Genomic DNA, 14,679 nt, shown 5'->3' with positions numbered 1-14,679 from the left:
AGGCCCGCATACCGCAAAAAAAAAAAAAATTGTAAACTACATGGAGGATAAATCCAGAAGATCCAGCCTTCATCTATCAAAGTTCCATAAGAAATGACCAGAAAAAAATGGAGCAGGGAAAATAAAGAAAAATAATGGAAGACACACTCCTGTAATTGAAGAAAGGCTCTGGTCTTGAAATTGAAGGAATGAGGAGGATGAACATAAAAGGACTCACATCTGGACACATTTTTTATATAAAGTCAAAATAGTAAAAGCTTTGAGAAAAAGATGGGGGGTTATTTACCAAAAAAAAAAAAAAAAATCTGACTGGTATCACATCACATCAACTCCAGATGCAAGGAGACATGTGAGAAATATCTTCAAAGCTCTGAATGAAAATTATTTTGAATCTAAAATTTTCTATATTCAATCAAAATGTTATTTGAATATGAAAGCAAAGTAAATATATTTTCAGATCCCCAAGGATAAAGAAATGTTATTTCCTATAAACCCTCTGGAAACAATATGTGGCATATCAAAACACCACACTGTACATCTTAAATATATACAACTTTTGTCAATTATGCCTCAATAAAGCTGGGGGTGGGGTAGGAGAATCAAGCAAATAAAACAAGCAAATAAACCAGAAAAACAAGCAAATAATGAGACTCTAATAAATAAAGAAGAAACATTAACTAGCAATGAAACCAATAAAACATTAGCTAAGCAAATTTTTTTTTTTTTTTTTTTTTTTTTTTTTTTTTTTTTTTTTTTTGCGGTAGGCGGGCCTCTCACTGTTGTGGCCTCTCCCCTTGCGGAGCACAGGCTCCGGAGCACAGGCTCAGTGGCCATGGCTCACGGGCCCAGCCGCTCCGCGGCATGTGGGATCTTCCCAGACCGGGGCACGAACCCGTGTCCCCTGCATCGGCAGGCGGACTCTCAACCACTGCGCCACCAGGGAAGCCCGCTAAGCAAATTTTAACATTAAATAATAATGATCTGTAACTATTATCTCTGATGATCTCAACATGGGAAGGAGAGGCTGAGAGAAGGTAGAATAAAGTAAAAACTACTGAGGTTCCTGCTTTGTTCAGCAAGGATAAATTTACTGATTTGTTTTGGATACTGAGAGAAAAATATGTTTAAATGTATGTCTTAAAAAATAAAGGTTAACCTCTGGAGTCTAGAGGAATAGGATGTATAATTTCCTAACAATAAGAAGGAAAAACCAGAGCACAAATATTTTGATCAAAACTAGAGCAGAAAATTGGGAAGATGAAAGGAATAAATAATTTTAAAGTATATAAAATAGATACTACAAATTAACATGTCAAAAATAATTTCCAGACATATCAGCAATGGCAACAAATGGCAAGTTACATAAAGTCCTCTATTAAAAGTAGAAAATCATGTTGCATTATTGAACTCAGCTATAAGCTATCTATCCAGGACACATCCAAAACAAAATAACACAGAATAAAAATATAGAGATGTTAAGTGAATTTTTAAAGTAAAGTAAGTATAGCAAATCGAAGTATAATTAAAGGTCAAAATAAACAGTAGATATGTATATATATAGTTAGGTGTTTCACATGATAAACATATGGTCAAGAAATATGAAATTCTAAGCATAGTCTTAAAATACATAAAATCTGATAGAAATGCAAAAATAAATATACAGTCACATTAGGCGACTATAATATTCTCTCAGTTCTTGACAAATAAAGTACTCAAATATAAACAGGGCTAGAGAAATTTTAAACAAAACAACTATGGTTTGATCTAGTTTACATGCAGAAAAGGAATATAGCATAATCTGCTTACTCAATCATGCTGACCAGAATTTCAACAATGATCTTAGGGTTCACATAATTCTTCTCCAAATTTATTTCTGACATTGAAGATTGTTCCAAACCAATCACTCATATCACTACTGGCCAAATACTATAAAACAACTCCACAGTGTGAGGTCTTAGTGATAGCACCTCCTGAAAGTTAACAAACACATCAGAAAAGAAGAAAAGTCTGGGTTTGAAGGAATGCTATAAAACAGTGGCAGATGGTAAAGCCATTCTTTGACATGGAAAATTCGGAAACCAATGCATTTAGAGTAGAAAGTATAGCACATATCCTGTATTTATTACTGAGTTTAAAAGGTGTAACTATAAAATGGTATATGACCTTTTAAAGTCATGGGTTCATTGAAAACTTAGACATTTGTAAGCACAGCATCTGTTACATGCCATTCATTCTTCTTTCCCTTACTGTTGTGCACACAAATAACTGTATTATCTTGCTCAGCAAATTTGATTTAACCCAAAGTTGAGTGAGTTAAAGTGATAGTGATTCATGCTGCAAAATAATATCTTAAGGAAAAAGCCTGATTTGACCAGTCAAATCCTTTTAAGACAGAAAAAAATTTTCAATTGAACTAGACACGTTGAAATTGCTAGTCTTTATTTGACCATAATCATTTACCTTCCAAAATTGGCCTTTACACAATTATGAGGTTGAGTCCTACCCAAACATCTCTTAAGGGAAAAGCAAAGACGATTGCAACTCTAAAAGATTTCACAAAATTTATCAATTAATTCTACCAAATATTGTACCGCAAATCACAAAAGAACCTTGCATATCTGCATGCCAACACAATACATATTAAAACATTTGAATGAGGTAAGAGTAGAGAATTTTAGGTTGAAAGGATGGCTCTCCAGCATTATGTTGAAAGGTGAAGATATCTAATTAATATCCTCCAAACTGTGATAGAACTTTGAGACTAAAAAATGAAGCAGGAAACTCCATAAAATGGAATTATGAAGTTTGTTGTAGGTAACTTACATACAGGCAGGATTGGGCAGATGATGATCAAGAGGTATTGCAGCTGCGCTCTGCCAACATAAGGAGTACAAGGAGATTTAAAGAGGCCAAGGCTAAAAACAGAATCTGATTACAAAGTGAGAAGCACTTCTGCACCCATGAGAATCGAGAATGGGGAGGGGGCGGGCGGTTACTCCCCCCAGGGGTCTCATGACCATTAACCATCTGTGTCAGCAAAAGGCATTCTTCCAGTTTTCATATCAGTTGAAGACAAGAGTAAAAGCTGATAGGGAGGGTTTCCCTGGTGGCGAAGCAGTTTAGAGTCCGCCTGCCAATGCAAGGGACACGGGTTCGATCCCTGGCCTGGGAAGGTCCCACATGCCATGGAGCAACTAAGCCCGTGCGTCACAGCTACTGAGTCTGCGCTCTAGAGCCCATGTGTCACAACTACTGAAGCCCGTGTGCCAAGAGCCCGTGCTCTGCAGTAAGAGAGGCCATGACAATGAGAGGCCCGTGCACCACAGCGAAGAGTGGCCCCCGCTCACCGCAGCTAGAGAAAGCCTGCGCACAGCAACAAAGACCCAACACAGCCAAAAATAAAAACAAACAAAACAAACAAACAAAACAAAAAGCTGATAGGGAACTTTTCTGGTTTGGGCACATTTCTTGTGAGTAGGCGAAAGCTCAGTCACACAGAAAGGGGAGGGGATAGGACTGAAGGCCTTAGATGGAGCTGACAAAATGGAGTGTGTGGTTCAGCCACACATATTTTTTTTTTTTTTTTTTTTTTTTTTTTGGTATGCGGGCCTCTCACTGTTGTGGCCTCCCGTTGCGGAGCACAGGCTCCGGACGCACAGGCTCAGCGGCCATGGCTCACGGGCCCAGCCGCTCCGCGGCATGTGGGATCTTCCCGGACCGGGGCACGAACCCGTGTCCTCTGCATCGGCAGACGGACTCTTAACCACTGCGCCACTAGGGAAGCCCTAGCCACACATATTGACACGTGATAACATATGAACATATATACCCCAGGATGTGTTTACAGTAATGGATATTGAACATCTTTGATAATCATTTATAAAGATTTTAGGAAAAAAAATCTGCAACATAAAATAAGAGGTTACCGTATTAGTTTCCTGGGCCTGCTTTAACAAAATACCACAAAAAAGGTATCAAACAACAGCAATTTATTGTCTCACAATTCTGGAAGCAAGAAGTCTAAGATCAGGTGTTGGCAGAGTCAGTGCCTTCTGAAAACTTTGAAGGAAAAATCTGTTCCATGCCTCTCTCCCAGTTTCTGGTGGTTTGCTGACAATCTTTGGTGTTTCTTGGCTTGCAGAGACATCACCCTAATCTCTGCCTTCATTTTCATATGGCATTCTCCCTGTGTACATGTCTATCTCTGTGTCCAAATTTCCCTTTTATATAAGGATACCAGTCACACTGGATTAGGTCCAACCCTAATGACCTCATTTTAATTTGATTACCTCTGTAAAGACCCTATCTCCAAATAAGATCACAGTCAGAGGTACTAGAGGTTAGGACTCCAATGTGTCTTTTTGAGGGTGACACAATTCAACCCATAATCGTTACCTTAAGGTAAGTAGTAGATACAAATTTACTAGCATAATCACACAATGACCTTTGACAGTGGGAAACAGTAGCAATCAATAACCATTTGTAGTTTACTAAAGCCAATGGATCATTCCCTATAAAATGACCCCTTTCCTGATTTCAGTGCATCCGTAAATGAATTCCAACTAACACAGACATCCTATTTCCCACTATTCTCAAAGGAAGGCATCCTACTTCTGATAAGTACGGAGGAAAGACACCAGCTCTTCCCATGGTTTCCTTGATACACATACACATACACACACACACACACACACACACACACACAGAGCAAACCTAGTCAGTAGCCTGTTATCCTTAACAAAAAATAATCTTTTTTTTTTTTTTTGAACCATGTTTTACATTAGGCTGATCTTGCCTGGCCCTGCCCCCATCACAGAGGTGTGACGGCAGGTGCTGTGGAAACTCATGAAGCACAAATATTTTTCTATACTGAATAAAAAGCTAATGTCTTCATTAATGTATTTATTTGTTCAAAAAGTACTTGCTGAGCACCTGTTCTGTGCCAGGAATTGTGCATTCTGTGGATCCAGAATCTCTGACCTCCAGAACTTCTATGCGAGGCAGTCACCCTATAACCAACCCTCCACTTCCCCTTCTAACCATTGTGACACATCTATCCATTTATTTGTTCAAGTCAGCAAGCATGTATGACGTTTCTTTTTTTATTTTTATTTTTTATTTTTTGCTTTATAACAAATTTAATCAGTTATACATATACATATGTTCCCATATCCCCTCCTTTTTGCGTCTCCCTCCCACCCTCCCTATCCCACCCCTCCAGGCAGTCACAAAGCACCGAGCTGATCTCCCTGTGCTATGCGGCTGCTTCCCACTACCTATCTACCTTACGTTTGGTAGGGTATATATGTCCATGCCGCTCTTTCACTTTGTCACAGCTTACCCTTCCCCCTCCCCATATCCTCAAGTCCATTCTCTAGTAGGTCTGCAACTTTATTTTTTTTTTTTAAATTTAAGCATACAAAAATATGAGGTTGGAAGTATGTAAGCCAATAGTTAACTTGACTTTAAGATACTCAAAAATGAGCCTGTCTTCCCCTAGGATAAATTGATATAGCAATAGTGCAGGTCAGGATAAACTGAACATGAAAATAAATGAATTTCAAAATATTTCATTTCATAATAGAATAGAATAAGACATCATTATTTACAGACAGTACTATACCCTAAAAATGCTTTTACTTTAAAATGTTATTTCTAGAAAGATGGTGGACTATGAAGGTACAGACTTTCTTTCACAGAGATTCTGAATTAACAACAATATATGAACCAGAATACCTCTGTGAGAACTCTAGAGACCAGTTGAGAAACTACAGCCATTGTATAGACAATAAGAGATTCCAGTGAAAGGGGTAGAAAAATGTGTAGCACTTGGCACACCTGTTCATGTCCCTCACCCTATGCAGCATAGTACGGAGTATCCAGGAGCAAAATCCATACCAGCACTCTTCCATCAGCATGGAAACAAAAAGTGGACTTTGGCATCCAATTTTCTGGCTTGTATAGAGGCTGCCCAAGGGACAGATTTCTGTCTTGCCAGACTTGGTCTTGCTTGACTCTTATACTAAGTGCTGACAGTACCAGTGCCAGAGTTTAGAACCACTGTAAAGAGGCAAGCAGCACATTAGAGCTGTAGTTCCACAGAGAGGCACCAAGGAGAGCAAGAGATCAGAAAATTTTGAAAGGTCCTAGAACTGCTAACCAGGCTGATTGGTAAAGGGCTACCCCTGCACAAACCCAGTACACAAAGATTGGGAGTGGTGGTTCGTTCTTCACAAGCCTGAATCCAACAAGAAATTACAAGGCATACAAAGAAACAGAGGACGATGGCACAATCTAAGGTAGGAAACTATACACCAGAGACCAACCCTATAGAATTGCAGATCTACGAGCTGCCTGACAAGAAATTTAAAGGAACTATAGAAAAGATGTTCAATCAGCTAAAAGAGAACACAGACAGACAACTAAATGAAATCAGGAAAATGATGCATTAACAAAATGAGAATATAAATAAAGAGAGAGAAACTTTCTTTTTTAAAAAAAAGAACCAAACACAAATTCTAGAGCTGAAAAATAAAATAACTAAATTGAAATATTTATTATAGGGCTTCAACAGCAGATTTGGTCAAGTAAAAGAAAGAATCAGAGAACTTAGACCAGTTATTTGAATTCATGGATTCAGAGGAACAAAAAGAAAAAGAGTGAAAAACGTAAAAAGAGCCTAAAAGATGTAAGCATACAAACAAGTAGACAAATAGATACATTATGGAACTCTCTGAAGAAGAAAGAGAGAAAAGGGAAGAGAGCTTATATGAAAAAATAATGGCCCCAAATTTCCCAAATCTGGGGAAAGAAATGGATATACAGATTTTAAAAGCTCAAACAATTCTAACTAGGATAAATCCATAGAGAACCAAACAGAGACACATTAGAACCAAACTGCCTAAAGTAAAAGACAAAGAGAGAATCTTGCAAGCAGCAAGAGAAAAGCAATTCATCACATACAAGGGAGCTTCCATAAGATTATCAGTGGAGGGGCTTCCCTGGTGGCACAGTGGTTGAGAGTCCACCTGCCAGTGCAGGGGACGTAGGTTCATGCCCCGGTCCGGGAGGATCCCACATGCCACAGAGTGGCTGGGCCTGTGAGCCATGGCTGCTGGGCCTGCGTGTCTGGAGCCTGTGTTCTGCAACAGGAGAGGTCGCGGCAGTGAGAGGCCTGCGTACCACAAAAAAGAAAAAAAAAAAGATTACCAGTGGATTTCTCAGTATAAATTTAGCAGGACAGAAGGCAATGAGATAATATATTCCAAGTGCTAGGGTAAAAAAAAACAACATCTGTCAATCAAAATACTATATCCAGCAAAACTGTCTTTCAAAATGAAAGAGCAATTAAGACTTTCCTAGATAAACAAAAGCCAAGGGAATTCATTAACAGTTAACCTGCTCCACAAGAAATGCTAAAGGGATTCCTACAAGTTGAAATGAAAGGACAATATACAACAATACAAAGCCAAATGAAAATGTAAGGTTCTCCAGTGAAGGTAAATACATGAACTAACACAGCCTTACTACTTTAAATTGGAGCATAGAACTTAAGGGATGAAAACATTTTTAAAAGCAAAAATCTATGTTAATGGGTATATAATATTTAAAGACGTAATTTGTGACAATACCATAAAAGTGGGGGGAGGGAGTGGAGCAGTAGCATTTTTGAATGCAACCAAAGTTAATTGTTATAAGATTAAAACAGAAACTACAACTTTAACTTATATAATTGGAATGGTGACCACAAAATAATATATATCTATAGAATATACAGAAAATAAAATGAGAAGAAAATCAAAGCACATCACTACAAAAAATCAATGGAACAGGAGACCTTCAAGATGGCGGAAGAGTAAGATGTGGAGATAACCTTCCTCCCCACAAATACATCAGAAATACATCTACACGTGGGACAACTCCTACAGAACACTTACTGAACGCTGGCAGAAGACCTCAGACCTCCTAAAAGGCAAGAAACTCCCCACATACCTGGGTAGGGCAAAAAAAAAAACAGAGACAAAAGAATAGGGATGGGACCAGCACCTCTGGGAGGGAGCTGTGAAGGAGGAAAAGTTTCCACACACTAGGAAGCCCCTTCACTGGCGGAGACGGGGTGGGTTGTGGGGGGAAATCTTCGGAGCCATGGAGGAGAGCGCAGCAACAGGAGTGCAGAGGGCAAAGCAGAGAGATTCCCACACAGAGGATCAGTGCCAACCAGCACTCACTAGCCTGCTCACCCGCCAGGGTGGATGGGAGCTGGGAGCTGAGGCCCCATCTTCGGAGGTCAGATCCCAAGGAGAGGACTAGGGTTGGCTGTGTGAGCACAGCCTGAAGGGGGCGCCAAAGCTATCCAGGAGGGATTCCGGGAAAAAGTCTGGAACTGCTGAAGAGGCAAGAGACTTTTTCTTGCCTCTTTGTTTCACAGTGCGCGCGGAGAGGGGATTAAGAGCACTGCCTAAATGAGCTCCAGAGATGGGCGTGAGAAGTGGCTATCAGCATGGACCCCAGAGACAGGCATGAGATGCTAAGGCTACTGCTGCAGCCACCAAGAAGCCTGTGTGCAAGCACAGGTCACTATCCACACCTCCCCTCCCAGGAGCCTGTGCAGCCCACCACTGCCAGCGTCCCGCGATACAGGGACAACTGCCTCAGGAGAACACACAGCATGCCTCAGGCTATTGCAATGTCACGCCAGCCTCTGCTGTGGCAGGTTCACCCCACATTCCGTACCCCTCCCTCACCCCAGCCTGAGTGAGCCAGAGCCCCCGAATCAGCTGCTCCCTTAACCCCAGGGGCTGTGTGAACAAAGAAGAAAAAGGGAAATCTCTCCCAGCAGACTCAGGAGCAACGGATTAAATCTCCACAGTCAACTTGATGTACCCTGCATCTGTGGAACACCTGAATACACAATAAATCATCCCAAATTGAGGGGGTGGACTTTGGGAGCAACGATATATATATTTTTTTCCTTTTCCTCTTTGTGAGTGTGTATGTGTATGTTTCTGTGTGTGATTTTGTGTGTAATTTTGTCTGTATAGCTTTGCTTCTACCATTTGTCCTAGGGTTCTTTCTGTCTGTATCTTTTTTTCTTTTAAGTATAGTTTTTAGTGTTGTTACCATTGGTGGATTTGTTTTTTGGTTTGGTTGCTCTCTTCTTTCTTTCTTATTACTTTTAATTTTTTTAATAATTATTTTTATTTTAATAACTTTATTTTATTTTATTATTATTTTCTTTCTTTCCTTTTTTCTCCCTTTTATTCTCAGCCGCGTGAATGACTGGGTCTTGGTGCTCTGGCCGGGTGTCAGGCCTGTGCCTCTGAGGTGGGAGAGCCGAGTTCACGACATTGGTCCACCAGAGACCTCCGAGGTCCACATATCAAATGGCAAAAATCTCCGAGATATCTCCGTCTCAACACCAAGACCCAGCTCCACTCAACGACCAGCAACCTACAGTGCTGGACACCCTATGCCAAACAACTAGCAAGACAGGAACACAACCACACTCACTAGCAGGAAGGCTATTAATAAGGTAATAGACACCCCCAAAGACACCACTGGATGCGGACCTGCCCACCAGAAAGACAAGATCCAGCCTCATCCAGTAGAACACAGGCACTAGTCCCCTAAACCAGGAAGACTACACAACCCACTGAACCAACTTTAGCCCCTGGGGGCAGACACCAAAAACAACGAGAACTACGAACATGCAGCCTGAGAAAAGGAGACCCCAAACACAGTAAGTTAAGCAAAATGAGAAGACAGAGAAACACACAGCAGATGAAGGACCAAGGTAGAAACCAACCAGACCAAACAAATGAAGAGGAAATAGGCAGTCTACCTGAAAAAGAATTCAGGGTAATGATAGTAAAGATGATCCAAAATCTTGGAAACAGAATGGAGAAAATACAGGAAATGAGAAAATACAAGAAATGTTTAACAATGACCTAGAAGAACTAAAGAGCAAACAAACAATGATGAACAACACAATAAATGAAATTAAAATTTCTCTAGAAGGGATCAATAGCAGAATAACTAAGGCAGAAAAACGGATAAGGGACTGGGAAGATAAAATAGTGGAAATAACTACTGCAGAGCAGAATAAAGAAAAAAGAATGAAAAGAATTGAGGACAATCTCAGAGACCTCTGGGACAACATTAAACACACCAACATTCGAATTACAGGGGTCCCAGAAGAAAAAGAGAAAAAGAAAGGGACTGAGAAAATATTTGAAGAGATTATAGTTGAAAACTTCCCTAATATAGGAAAGGAAATAGTTAATCAAGTCCAGGAAGCACAGAGAGTCCCATACAGGATAAATCCAAGGAGAAACATGCCAAGACACATATTAATCAAACTATCAAAAATTAAATACAAAGAAAAAATATTAAAAGCAGAGAGGGAAAAACAACAAATAACATACAAGGAAATCCCCATAAGGGTAAGAGCTAATCTTTCAGCAGAAACTCTGCAAGACAGAAAAGAGTGTCAGGACATATTTAAAGTGATGAAAGGGAAAAGCCTACAACCAACATTACTCTATCCAGCAAGGATCTCATTCAGATTCGACAGAGAAATTAAAACCTTTACAGACAAGCAAAAGCTAAGAGAATTCAGCACCACCAAACCAGCTTTACAACAAATGCTAAAAGAACTTCTCTAGGCAGGAAACACAAGAGAAGGAAAAGACTTACAATAACAAACCCAAAACGATTAAGAAAATGGTAATAGGAACATACATATTGATAATTAACTTAAATGTAAATGGATTAAATGCTCCAACCAAAAGACACAGACTGGCTGAATGGATACAAAAACAAGACCCATATATATTCTGTCTACACGAGACCCACTTTAGACCTAGGGACACATAGAGACTAAAAGTGAGGGGATGGAAAAAGATATTCCATGCAAATGGAAATCAAAAGAAAGCTGGAGTAGCAATTCTCATACCAGACAAAATAGACTTTAAAACAAAGACTATTACAAGAGACAAAAAAGGACACTACATAATGATCAAGGGATCAATCCAAGAAGAAGATATAAAAATTGTAAATATTTATGCACCCAACATTGGAGCACCTCAATACATAAGGCAAATACTAACAGCAATAAAAGGGGAAATTGACAGTAACACAATCGTAGTAGGGAACTTTAACACCCCACTTTCACCAATGGACAGATCATCCAAAATGAAAATAAATAAGGAAACACAAGCTTTAAATGATACAGTAAACAAGATGGACTTAACTGATATTTATAGGACATTACATCCCAAAACAACAGAATACACTTTCTTCTCAAGTGCTCATGGAACATTCTCCAGGTTAGATCATATCTTCATTCAGAAATCAAGCCTTTGTAAATTTAAGAAAATTGAAATCATATCAAGTATCTTTTCCTATCACAATGTTATGAGACTAGATATCAATTACAGGAAAAGATCTGTAAAAAATACAAACACATGGAGGTTAAACAATACACTACTTAATAACAAAGAGATCAATGAAGAAATCAAAGAGGAAATCAAAAAATACCTAGAAACAAATGACAATGAAAACACAAGGACCCAAAACCTATGGGATGCAGGAAAAGCAGTTTTAACAGGGAAGTTTATAGCAATACAATCCTACCTTAAGAAACAAGAAACATCTCAAATAAACAACCTAACTTTACACCTAAAGGATTTAGAGAAAGAAGAACAAAAACCTCAAAGTTAGCAGAAGGAAAGAAATCATAAAGATCAGATCAGAAATTAAAGAAAAAGAAATGAAGGAAACAATAGCAAAGATCAATAAAGCTAAAAGTTGGTTCTTTGAGAAGATAAACAAAATTGATAAACATTTAGCCAGACTCATCAAGAAAAAAAGGGAAGAGACTCAAATCAATAGAATTAGAAATGAAAAAGGAGAAGTAACAACTGACACTGCAGAAATACAAAGGATCATGAGAGATTACTACAAGCAACGATATTCCAATAAAATGGACAACCTGGAAGAAATGGAAAAATTGTTAGAAAAGCACAACCTTCCGAGACTGAACCAGGAAGAAATAGAAGATATAAACAGACCAATCACAAGCACTGAAATTGAAACTGTGATTAAAACTCTTCCAACAATCAAAAGCCTAGGACCAGATGGCTTCACAGGTGAATTCTATCAAAAATTTAGAGAAGAGCTAACACCTATCCTTCTCAAACTCTTCCAAAATATAGCAGAGGGAGGAACACTGCCAAACTCATTGTATGAGTTCACCATCACCCTGATACCAAAACCAGATAAAGATGTCACAAAGAAAGAAAACTACAGGCCAATATCACTGATGAACATAGATGCGAAAATCCTCAACAAAACACTAGCAAACAGAATCCAACAAAACATTAAAAGGATCATACACCATGATCAAGTAGGGTTTATCCCAGGAATGCAAGGATTCTTTTTTTTTTTTTTTTCTTTTTTTGCGGTACGTGGGCCTCTCACTGCTGTGGCCTCTGTCGCCGCGGAAAACAGGCTCTGGACGCGCAGGCCCAGAGGCCATGGCTCAAGGGCCCAGCCACTCCGTGGCACGCAGGATCCTCCCAGACTGGGGCACGAACCTGCGTCCAGGCAGACTCTCAACCACTGCGCCACCAGGGAAGCCCAGGATTCTTCAATATATGCAAATCAATCAATGTGATACAGCATATTAACAAACTGAAGAATAAAAACCATATGATCATCTCAATAAATGAGAAAAAGCTTTCAACAAAATTCAACATCCATTTATGATAAAAACCCTCCAGAAAACAGGCATAGAGGGCACTTACCTCAACATAATACAGGTCATATATGACAAACGCACAGCCAACATCATCCTCAATGGTTGAAAACTGAAACCATTTCCACTAAGGTCAGGAACAAGACAAGGTTGCCCACTCTCCACTATTATTCAACATTGTTTTGGAAGTTTTAGCCACAGCAATCAGAGAAGAAAAAGAAATAAAAGGACCCAAACCAGAAAAGAAGTAGTTGTCAGTGTTTGCAGAAGACATGATAGTATACTTAGAGAATCCTAAAGATGCTACCAGAAAACTACTAGAGCTAATGAATGAATATGGTAAAGTAGCAGGATACAAAATTAATGCACAGAAATCTCTTGCATTCCTATACACTAGTGACAAAAAGTCTGAAAGAGAAAGTAAGGAATCACTCCCATTTACCATTGCAACAAAAAGAATAAAATACCTAGGAATAAACCTACCTAAGGAGACAAAAGACCTGTATGCAGAAAACTATAAGACACTGATGAAAGAAATTAAAGATGATACAGATGGAGAGATATACCACGTTCTTGGATTGGAAGAATCAATGTTCTGAAAATGACTCTACTACCCAAAGCAATCTACGTTCATTGTAATCCTTATCAAACTATCACTGGCATTTTTCACAGAAATAGAACAAAAAATTTCACTATTGGGGCTTCCCTGGTGGCGCAGTGGTTGAGGGTCCGCCTGCCGATGCAGGGGACGCGGGTTCGTGCCCCGGTCTGGGAAGATCCCACATGCCGCAGAGTGGCTAGGCCCGTGAGCCATGGCCGCTGAGCCTGTGCTCCGGAGCCTGTGCTCCGCAAGGGGAGAGGCCACAACAGTGAGAGGCCCGCCTACCGCAAAAAAAAAAAAAAAAAAAAAAAATTTCACTATTTGTATGGAAACACAAAGGACCCTGAATAGCCAAAGCAATCTTGAGAAAGAAAAATGGAGCTGGAGGAATCAGGCTCCCTGACTTCAGACTATACTACGAAGCTACAGTAATCAAGACAGCATGGTACTGGCACACAAACAGAAATATAGATCAATGGAACAGGATAGGAAGCCCAGAGATAAACCCATGCACATATGGTCACCTTATTTTTGATAAATGAGGCAAGAATACACAATGGAGAAAAGATAGCTTCTTCAGTAAGTGATGCTGGGAAAAAAGGACAGCTACATGTAAAAGAATGAAATTAGAACACTCCCTAATACCATACACAAAAATAAACTCAAAATGGATTAAAGACCTAAATGTAATCTCAGACAGTATAAAACTCTTTGAGGATAACATAGGCAGAACACTCTATGACATAAATCACAGCAAGATCTTTTTTGACCCACCTCCTAGAGGAATGGAAATAAAAACAAAAATAAACAAATGGGACCTAATGAAACTTAAAAGCTTTTGCACAGCAAAAGGAAACCATAAACAAGATGAAATGACAACCCTCGGAATGGGAGAAAATATTTGCAAATGAAGCAACTGACAAAGGATTAATCTCCAAAATTTACAAGCAGCTCATGAAGCTTAATATCAAAAAAACAAACAACCCAATCCAAAAATGGGCAGAAGACCTAAATACACATTTCTCCAAAGAAGATATATAGATTGCCAACAAAAACATGAAAGGATGCTCAACATCATTAATCATTAGAGAAATGCAAATCAAAACTACAATGAGGTATCACCTCACACCAGTCAGAATGGCCATGATCAAAAATCTGCAAACAATAAATGCTGAAGAGGGTGTGGAAAAAAGGAAATCCTCTTGCACTGTTGGTGGGAATGTAAATTGATACAGCCACTATGGAGAACAGTATGGAGGGTCCTTAAAAAACTAAAAATAGAACTATCATACGACCCAGCAATCCCACTACTGGGCATATA

The sequence above is a fragment of the Hyperoodon ampullatus genome (assembly GCF_949752795.1).
Source record: "Hyperoodon ampullatus genome assembly, chromosome: 3".
NCBI lineage: Eukaryota > Metazoa > Chordata > Mammalia > Artiodactyla > Ziphiidae > Hyperoodon > Hyperoodon ampullatus.
Note: the sequence above shows the minus strand (reverse complement) of the source record.